The following is a 10,616-nucleotide window of genomic DNA, read 5'->3' on the forward strand; positions in this document are numbered from 1 at the left end:
TCATAAAATAAATAGTATTCAGAAGTAGCTCATTACTATTACTGTTCAGCAAATCCACGTGTAATAGACCAGCTTTTCACTTTAGGTGTATCAGCTGAATGGAATGCTTTTGGATTTTTATAGCTATGTGGTTTATTTTCCCAGTTCTTCTTGCGTCAGCTGATAGGTCCTCTTGAGAGAACAAGAGCTTTAGTAAAGTAATAATAATAGCCGTATAAAAAGGTAAGCAAATACGAAAGATGTTTTTGGCATCCACTTTCTTCGGCATTGCTACATATTACGACCACATTCTTAAAAACCAAATAAACTGACTGCTGCCCGATACAAACCGATAGAAAGCTGCCCGCGATTTCTCAGGCGAGAGAGAGTGGGCTGTGACCTTCGCTGTGACGCAAGCGACCTTCAGCCTCGAAGGGGCACCGCTGCGGGTGTGGAGGAAGGTCGCGTATGGTGTTATCTGCTGCGTCAGCCTGTTCAACCCGCTTCACAAATATCTTGATAACACCAGTACGTAAACAATCATAAGAGCCGCTGATCATCGTGGCTCGTTGGTCGAGGGGTATGATTCTCGCTTAGGGTGCGAGAGGTCCCGGGTTCAAATCCCGGACGAGCCCAGATTTTTAAACCCGACATAATGTAGGCAATGAAATATACTAACATTCTTAGATGATTTTCTTTCGTTCATATTTCGGTTAAATATGTGTTCAATTTCATAAATGTCAGCGTTGCTCACTTCGTACACCCAATGTATTTAATTATAATGCAAGACATTATGTAATTACGACGACAAAAATCTGTTAAGTGGTCTCATTCGTTACAATAACCTTAATTCGGCAGATAGCCATCGTCAGATTATCTGTAATTAAATGGCACATAATTTTGCAACAAATTTGTAACATTATAAGAGAATACTAATTAGAAAACATAATTATGAAATTTGTTACATACGTCAGACGTATTTGACATCCATATGTTACCGAGGTTCTATAGCAGTCTGTTTTAATTACACTCCATTAATCTTCTTAGAGTAATAACTGTTGATTATGCCAGATATAACTTGGTATTTGGTATAATTTTGATACTGTCTTCCTTTTCTTTAGAGCAATAATTATGTGACAGCTTATTTGACAGACGTACCAGCATTAGTGTATGGTTACCATCAGTTCTGTTTATTACACTGTAATTTCGGTGATTTTTGCTAGTGGTAGCGTTGGTAGACTTGTGTAGCCTCTGGTTGTTTCGTAATTCGTAATATTTTGTATGTCTGTTCCTTTTCTGATTCATAATTTCAGTATAGTTTTCGACGTATTTTTGTGTTTTAGATCGATTTATTCATTAAGTATTTTTAGTGGGTTGTTATTTGTATGTAAATAGATTTATAACTCTTCCAATATGGTGATTAGTGGCCCTTCGGACTTTACATGTAGAATTGGGATAGCTTGTTCTAAATTGTGTGTTGCTGAATTTTTAAGTGACGGAGAAAAGTAGATGGATTGTTATGTTCGCATTATCTAATACTGGATTTCTTCCCGTCTGAACTGTGTAAAATTTTTCGCAGTCTTTGCGCTGAACTTTGTGTATGCCTGGGTTCGAATGAATTGGTAATTTCGTTTTATCCGATTCAGTTTGTGAGCAAAGCTTGTGTCGTGCTTGGTAAGCGAATCCTACATTTATATTTTTTAGTAGCGAGGTGATCTTATAAAGTGTATTTCCTAGATGAGCAGGTGGTATGTATGTGAATTTCTGTTTGACTGGTTTTCTCTTGCGAGTATTATTTCTTTTCGTATAGTAACTTTTACTCGTTTGGTATGTTTTACAGTTAAGTGACTATTTATGGATTACAATCATTTTGCTGTGCCACGAACTGTAGAGTTTTAATTTCTTTTTTATATAGAGTCATGTTCTGATGGTAGGTGTATTGTTGTAGATACCATGGCGTGAAAGTAGTTTGTATGTTTTTATCATATTGTATGTTGTATTAGACTTTTGGTAGATTTAAAATTCGTGTGTGTTATTAATTTATTTTATGATAAGGTCGAGTAAATATTTTACTTTATTGCTTATCGTTGTATTGCAAATTTTATTTTGGCGTGCAGTGCTTTGTGTTGTGTGTATTTGTTAGATGTTTCCATCTACTAGCGTTAATGTATCATCATCATCCTTTTTGATTTTTTTAGTCAACTTTTTTTCGAAAATTTTTTGTTCTACCGTATTTAGGAAAATATCTGCTGTTGTGCCAGATATACTACTCCCACGGCCACTCCATCTGTTTGTGTATAAATTTGATGTTAAATTGAAAGTAGAACTGCAGCAATACTAATGTTAATAGTACTGTAATTTCGTTGGTGCCTGTGATGGACATTTTTCTGTAAAACTGTAAGTTGTCTAAAACTACTTTAATTATTTCTTCGATCGGAATATTAGTATAAAGATTTGTGATATCAGACGATACAAACTTTCCAGGTTTTGGTATTTTAATGTCTTTTTTGTGCTAAGGATCTTGAGTTTCTTATTGTGTGTTTTCTGTTGTACGTATAGAGTTTTGATGAATACTTATTGCATTTTCTACTAAGTATATATGTAGGACTATCTATGCCATCTACCACTGGAGAGATAGGAGCTCGTGCTTTATGTATTTTCGGTCGTCCACGAAGTCCAGGTGTTCTAGGACTCGTCACAAAGACAGTAATAAATTCTACCCGGGTCAGACGGCTAAAAACTTTAGTATGAGATACTGCAAAAATATTAGATATGGCGACAACAATGTATCTACTTTTTCCAGCACTTAAAAACCGAACAACACACAGCAGACAATTTAGAAACAGCTATCCAGATTATACACGTAACATAAGAAGGATCACTAATGAAGGTTTTGGAAGCGATGGAAATCTATTTACAAACACGCAACTTGCCACTATAGATAGTTAATGAGCAAATCAATCTAAAATTCAAAAAGTACATTGAAAATTTTACTGAAATTCTCACTCATGAAAACAGAGACACAAAATATTACGACACAGCCATAGATTATACGAGACCACCATCGATACCACTAGCGTAGATTACCGAATCACTGTATAACAAATAAAAGTGATTGTAGCCGTAAAATAGCGCTGGTACACCGGTCAAGTCAGATGTCACATAATTATTGCTATAAAGAAAATTGTCAGAAAAAAGTCATATCTAGTACAACAAATCGTTATTACTCCAGAACATTAATGGAGTGTATTTAAAATAAAGAATCAGCGACAGAACCGATCTGACGCATGTAGCAAAATTTTATGATAATGTTTTATAATTAATACTCACTTATAATATTAGAAATATCGAACCTACATGATGTAACATTTCATTACAGATAACCTGACAGTAGCTGAGAATAAGCCTATTGTAACGAATAAAACATCTAACTTAGCAGCGATTTTGGAATCGTAATTACATAATGTCCTTAAAAGACAGATAAAACGCAGCAGACTCAAAAAACTATAAATTGAAACTAGTTTTATTTATTGCAGTGCACTACACATGAAATACATTAGACACAATAAAAAATACAAGGGAAAACACCATATGTAAATGCAAATACTACTTTAAATTAATGGACTGTTGTTAGATGCTATGCCCTTTAGATGGAGCATTTGTAGACTGGGTTTCATGTCATTTGCTGTCTATGGTGAAGTTGCTATGAATAAGCTGTTGGACCAGTCACAGAGATTAGTTTCTTGTACCAAGTCTTTTTGCTGTCAACCTGGGAATGTCTTCATAGATGAGAAGTTGAAGATTATTATTTATTTTGGAAGACTCTTAACAGAGCTTCTTGTCGTCTTAATGCAACTAAATAGGCTACAAAGGCTACCATGGTTCCTCCATTGATTGAAATGTTCGTTTTCTAAGTCTTTGTGCCATAAACGTATCTTTCTGTCTGATGTTTTATGATTTACTCATTCCCTGATATTAAAATTTCGTTCTGGTTCATGACGTATTGGATAACCTTCACGAAGCATAGTCTTGTCAGTTGTTGATGCAATTTCTCAAAATGGTGCAAATATTCTTCATCATATGCATGTTCGTCCTCTGTCTTCTTTAGTTTGAATACGAAACGTGCTGTCAATTAAGGCGTACAGAACAAAATTGTAACTACTTAAACCGTCACAACACCGTAAAAAGCTCGACAGTAATCGAACAGTACGTAAGACCTAAAACAGATATAACTGCATTGTTATTGTCTAGTCAGGTGACTGTGTATACCGGATAGTAGTTATAAATAAAATTTATCATTGTTCTAAGGAAAAAGTTTCAAAACCAGACGGAGCCCGGATTTTTAAACCATAGGGTAGTTGCGTAAATGAGAGGAGAAATAATTATGAACTACATTTAGAGTTCTTAGGTGATTTTCTTTCATCATTCTTAATTATGTTGTATTTGATAGGCATCAAGATTCTTTATTGCAAAACTTAATTTGTTTGACTATAACGCAACGCGTCGCGGAAGGATTTCTAAGTTTGACACTACGGTCAAATGTTTTACGTCACTGTTTCATGGTAATTGAATTTCTTGTTAGATGAAGCGTATGAAATAGATAGCATCCTTAAATAGAAGTTAAGATTCTTTCACTGATCCTGTTTTATTTTGGAATGTTTTGGAGTTTGTAGAGTCAAGTACAGTCTCAGCACACTCTTGCCCATACAAATCACAAAGATGAGCCATGAAAAATATGTTTAAAATTATTCTGTTAGTTTTGAATGCCAGACTTCTTGTCGCAATCGGTACAAAAAAGTGATAGTCTGCTAGGCGTTGGGTCGAAGACACCTTACTGGTGTTTGGTGATATCGCTACGGCACCGCGTGGAGTACATGGTATATTCAACGACTCTTTGACAAGAGATTGCCCGTAACAGTCCTGCTATATTGGCTGTCCTTGGTTGACAAGCTGTGATACGGGAATACTCTCTCTTCAGCAGACGTCACATACAGATACTCTTCGTAAATTAAAAATATTTCTAATGGATGCTGGAACAGCTACGAGAATAAAGACAACTGTACTTTCGTCTCTAGAATCTTTGTAACTGTTTGCAAGTCGACGAGGTTCTTGACCACATTTTAACAACTCACCGTCAGGAGCTATCATTTGCACGCCGACTTTTAAATGAAAAGGGTTATTGACAAAATTAGACACAATAAAAAATACAAGGGAAAACACCATATGTAAATGCAAATACTACTTTAAATTAATGGACTGTTGTTAGATGCTATGCCCTTTAGATGGAGCATTTGTAGACTGGGTTTCATGTCATTTGCTGTCTATGGTGAAGTTGCTATGAATAAGCTGTTGGACCAGTCACAGAGATTAGTTTCTTGTACCAAGTCTTTTTGCTGTCAACCTGGGAATGTCTTCATAGATGAGAAGTTGAAGATTATTATTTATTTTGGAAGACTCTTAACAGAGCTTCTTGTCGTCTTAATGCAACTAAATAGGCTACAAAGGCTACCATGGTTCCTCCATTGATTGAAATGTTCGTTTTCTAAGTCTTTGTGCCATAAACGTATCTTTCTGTCTGATGTTTTATGATTTACTCATTCCCTGATATTAAAATTTCGTTCTGGTTCATGACGTATTGGATAACCTTCACGAAGCATAGTCTTGTCAGTTGTTGATGCAATTTCTCAAAATGGTGCAAATATTCTTCATCATATGCATGTTCGTCCTCTGTCTTCTTTAGTTTGAATACGAAACGTGCTGTCAATTAAGGCGTACAGAACAAAATTGTAACTACTTAAACCGTCACAACACCGTAAAAAGCTCGACAGTAATCGAACAGTACGTAAGACCTAAAACAGATATAACTGCATTGTTATTGTCTAGTCAGGTGACTGTGTATACCGGATAGTAGTTATAAATAAAATTTATCATTGTTCTAAGGAAAAAGTTTCAAAACCAGACGGAGCCCGGATTTTTAAACCATAGGGTAGTTGCGTAAATGAGAGGAGAAATAATTATGAACTACATTTAGAGTTCTTAGGTGATTTTCTTTCATCATTCTTAATTATGTTGTATTTGATAGGCATCAAGATTCTTTATTGCAAAACTTAATTTGTTTGACTATAACGCAACGCGTCGCGGAAGGATTTCTAAGTTTGACACTACGGTCAAATGTTTTACGTCACTGTTTCATGGTAATTGAATTTCTTGTTAGATGAAGCGTATGAAATAGATAGCATCCTTAAATAGAAGTTAAGATTCTTTCACTGATCCTGTTTTATTTTGGAATGTTTTGGAGTTTGTAGAGTCAAGTACAGTCTCAGCACACTCTTGCCCATACAAATCACAAAGATGAGCCATGAAAAATATGTTTAAAATTATTCTGTTAGTTTTGAATGCCAGACTTCTTGTCGCAATCGGTACAAAAAAGTGATAGTCTGCTAGGCGTTGGGTCGAAGACACCTTACTGGTGTTTGGTGATATCGCTACGGCACCGCGTGGAGTACATGGTATATTCAACGACTCTTTGACAAGAGATTGCCCGTAACAGTCCTGCTATATTGGCTGTCCTTGGTTGACAAGCTGTGATACGGGAATACTCTCTCTTCAGCAGACGTCACATACAGATACTCTTCGTAAATTAAAAATATTTCTAATGGATGCTGGAACAGCTACGAGAATAAAGACAACTGTACTTTCGTCTCTAGAATCTTTGTAACTGTTTGCAAGTCGACGAGGTTCTTGACCACATTTTAACAACTCACCGTCAGGAGCTATCATTTGCACGCCGACTTTTAAATGAAAAGGGTTATTGACAAAATAGGCGTGTATGGTAAATGGAAAAGTGGTAAAACGAGAATTTTTCAGCATACGAGAAGTACGCACATATCAGGATAAGTTGGAACACTGAAAAACTGATTTACAATGCTTAAAATATCCTGCAGGTAAGTCAGTACTTACATCTATATTTTCACATATAGTCAACTATTTTTTTAATTATACTTACTCGTTTCCGTTGTTCATCCTTACTTTCGAAAAATATCTCCTGTACATTTGTTGTTTCATTTTTACCGTTCTCATCCAAGGATCTGACAATAATCTACTACACCTTAAAGAATTAACAACTCTGTATTTAGTGAATGATAAGAATACGATCTTCCGGGCATCAATGGGACGCTATTCCATAAATGAGTTTGCCCTTCACTGAGGGGATACTAGTCCGGTTGGCTAATTACTTCTCGGGAGCGTATTGATTCGATACCGAGAAAATAAAAGTAGGGTAATGGGCTACGGCCTTCAGTCACCAAACCAGTTATCTTAATTCTTAAATCAGTGGGGGACGGCTTCTTATAACGGCTAAAGAGGCTACATACTTATATCAAACTTTAGCTGGACCTGTTTGGTGATCTGACTTGTCCATGACTAATTCACCGGGAAGAGCCTAACCGCAACTGTGGAACAAATAAACTAACGCCACTTCTTTCCTAAACTTTACTCACTATCTGCTGACGATATTACAGCTGTCTCGAGCGCTTGTTACAGCCTAGCAAACCTATCTTAACTCTTCAATCTACTTCTTGTAAGCCGTTTCAACTCACGATCTCTCTTACTCTTCCTGTAAATTCTGTTAGTAATCTGCCTCATTTTCTTGAAATTGCATGAATACAATTTTGAACTGTCTGCCGTAACGATTCTCTTCATTTGACCTTCTGACGTGGTCGTACAAGTTTATGAAAAAGATGAGAGTATTGTTGCCACAGTACTTTCTTCTGATATCGTGTTTTCATTTCAACATGTAGTGTGACATCACAATTTCTCGTGTAACTCTTCACTACAGCGTTCGTTCTTCACGTTTTTGATTTGTTTTGCTTTTGTTCTCGTAATTGTCTGAGTCCTGCTCGTTAACAATGTTTCCTACGGACAACTTGAGCATAGGATCTTATTTTCTTTTTGTAAATACAGCATGTCACAGAATGGAATGTAGCTGTCTACTTACGGTTTTTTGTCTGTTGTATTCTCGGCGATAGCAGCTCCGTGGTGCTTTCCATTCCGCCAAGAAGTTCAGTCGTCACATGCGCGTCAGCTGGATGCTTGGCAGAAACATAAATTTGTATACTTTTTATTGTAGCAAGGATAGTACCCGAGAGTTTAAATAATTTTGCATCAAAATGTTTCATAACAAAGCAGTCAAAATTATCAAATTAGTTCTAACACCATGAGAGCAAGGCGACGTTATGCGACCAGTGCTTTTCAAGCAAAGTGCCGAACATTCAAAAGTTATAATGTTCGACACTTCCAGCAAAACCAGAAACTCTATACTCATTAATTCAGTCAGATTCGGTAGATATTTTCTGTCGTGATCGGCACTAATAACTGTATGCGAGCTCTGAGACACGACTCACTATTGGTTTGCTGATACGGCTCTGTTCATTAGACTTGGAATATGCAGGAGTTGCATAAATAAAGACCGGCAGCAAATGCTTTAGGAGTAGCAGTCGCAAGCAGTATGTTTATTCCGTAAAGTGGCCGAACGCAACATGGCTAATCACATAATTATTGATCTTTTCTCAAAAAGTGATTTTTATAGGCAAGTGCATTTTATCTACGTAGCCGTTGCTTCAGTATACTGAAAACTGCATAACTCTAATAGAGACAAAAAGTGAAACCCCAAAAAACGGAATGTGTCTAATGCACAAATTTATATTTTTTGGGGAATTTATGTGTTGAAAACATGGAACTATATGCGAAAGACCTGTTTACGAACATTGTAACCATATCATCAATATTCGAAGCACGGCTGCGAACTAGATGTACGAGAAAATTATTTTGTGTATTCATCCACTGCTAACTAATTTTGTATTTCTTGCATTACACAGACTCGTTTCAGTGATTTAAATTCCTGTCTTACTTGCTCTCGGTATGTTCCTACGATAGACTCTAAGCCGTTATATAATTTACGTTACGAGCTAGCTTTGTCGGAAGTTATCACTCAAGCTATACTTATTACCTGCGTTGACTTATTCACTCGTGACACTTTCTCACAATCATTTGTCTGAGCAAAGTGAATTTTCGCAGAAGAAACTGATCTTTAATACGACGCTTCCCACAAAAATTGATGTTCTACGGATGAAATGTTTCTCTTAGTTTGTTGTACGCTCGAATTACTGCGTATGAATTGTCTATGAAATATCAACTTTAAATGAGAATGTTGGTATTCCTGAGTTATGAAGAGAGAAGTGGTTTTCTGTCAAAGTGCACAGGAAACAGACACGAACAGTTTCTCATTAGGTTTATAGATAGCAGAACGTTAAACGACATGGTATCTGAAGGTCAACGAAAACTATGCGCCCGACCAGATGATAAGAGGATTACAACACTGCCGTCTGCAAAAGGTATCCATTTATCTCGTTTTACCGTTGCTCGTAACAGGTGCCGACAGCGCCTTTTGTCTGCAGCAATTTTTTTTATTTATCATTATGCATCAAAGGATCATAATACCACGCAAATCAATAGCTCAAAATATACAACACACACAACGCGTGACGTATTTTGCGAGGATAGGACAAGTGGTCTGCTGTGACCTTGTTTAAGGGACCATCCCGGCATTTGCTGAAGTGATTTAGGAAAACCACGGAAAAAGACACAGATCAGGAATGCTGGACACAGCAGCTCCATATCTTAAGAACTGCACTGTCTCATTCTGTTCGTCCCTATCACACAGAATTCCTTTACTTACAGGCGATTTGTTTGAGGTAACTCTTGACATAAGACATAACTGTGAAAGCTGAAAACCGTGATCATGTACTGAAATGCGATAGGGTATTATATTATCATCTTTCATTCCTAACTACTACTCTGAGTTCTCTAAGTAACCTTTAACCGTATGGCACGCAATAGTTATGAACAATATTTTAGCTGACTTTTTTAACAGGTGGGCTCTATTTTAGTAACCTTTTTCATTTCCTTGTACAATTTATTACACAGTTGTTTCCGTTATAAAAATGCTGTTTCAAATTTATCGTTTATTTTTTTCCCATAATTATGTATAGAACTGTTAGTGGAATAATTGGTAATGCTTTCCCCCACACGCCCCAAGACTGGTATATGTACTTAGTTGATCCAGTAAGGATGTCCGATTTTTAAACAGCTCTTTACAATGCATCTGACTACTACTTCTAGTTATTTTCTCTTAGGGCCCTTTTTCACATTAAAATATGTGCCCATGTCTGGTGCCTTCTACCTCAGAAAAGAATCTTGTACCTAAGAACTAAGTGTATGCAAGCGTAGTGTATTAGCACAAGAGACTGACTGTTACAAACTGATGCAGTATCTTTGCGTGTTCGACCCATGTTAGTTTCCAATTAATATTCATCCATAAAAACTTCGTGTTTTGGTACACAATCTATAGATTCACCATCTAAGCTTACTGTGACAGTTGTTCTCCCTCTTTATGCTGAAACGCGTACAATGTTAAATTATTACATACCGACCAATCGTAAACATACTCGAGAGTTTCATTTGCGTTCTGTGACAGGAGTTCTGGTTTTTTTATCAGTGACTGCGATGTTACTGTCATCAGCAAAGAGAACTTTTTCTCCGTATCTTATACTATCTGGAAAGTCATGGATGTAGCATAT

At 36.5% G+C, this 10,616-nt stretch overlaps 1 non-coding gene across 1 annotated transcript; it reads left to right on the top strand.

The window, feature by feature from the left end:
- Positions 1-542: 542 nt before the first annotated feature.
- Trnap-agg (transfer RNA proline (anticodon AGG)) lies at positions 543-614 on the top strand. Its single transcript has one exon. It is a non-coding gene; the product is annotated as a tRNA-Pro (tRNA).
- The last annotated feature ends 10,002 nt before the right edge of the window (positions 615-10,616 follow it).

The sequence above is a fragment of the Schistocerca serialis genome, chromosome 6, assembly GCF_023864345.2.
Source record: "Schistocerca serialis cubense isolate TAMUIC-IGC-003099 chromosome 6, iqSchSeri2.2, whole genome shotgun sequence".
Lineage (NCBI taxonomy): Eukaryota > Metazoa > Arthropoda > Insecta > Orthoptera > Acrididae > Schistocerca > Schistocerca serialis.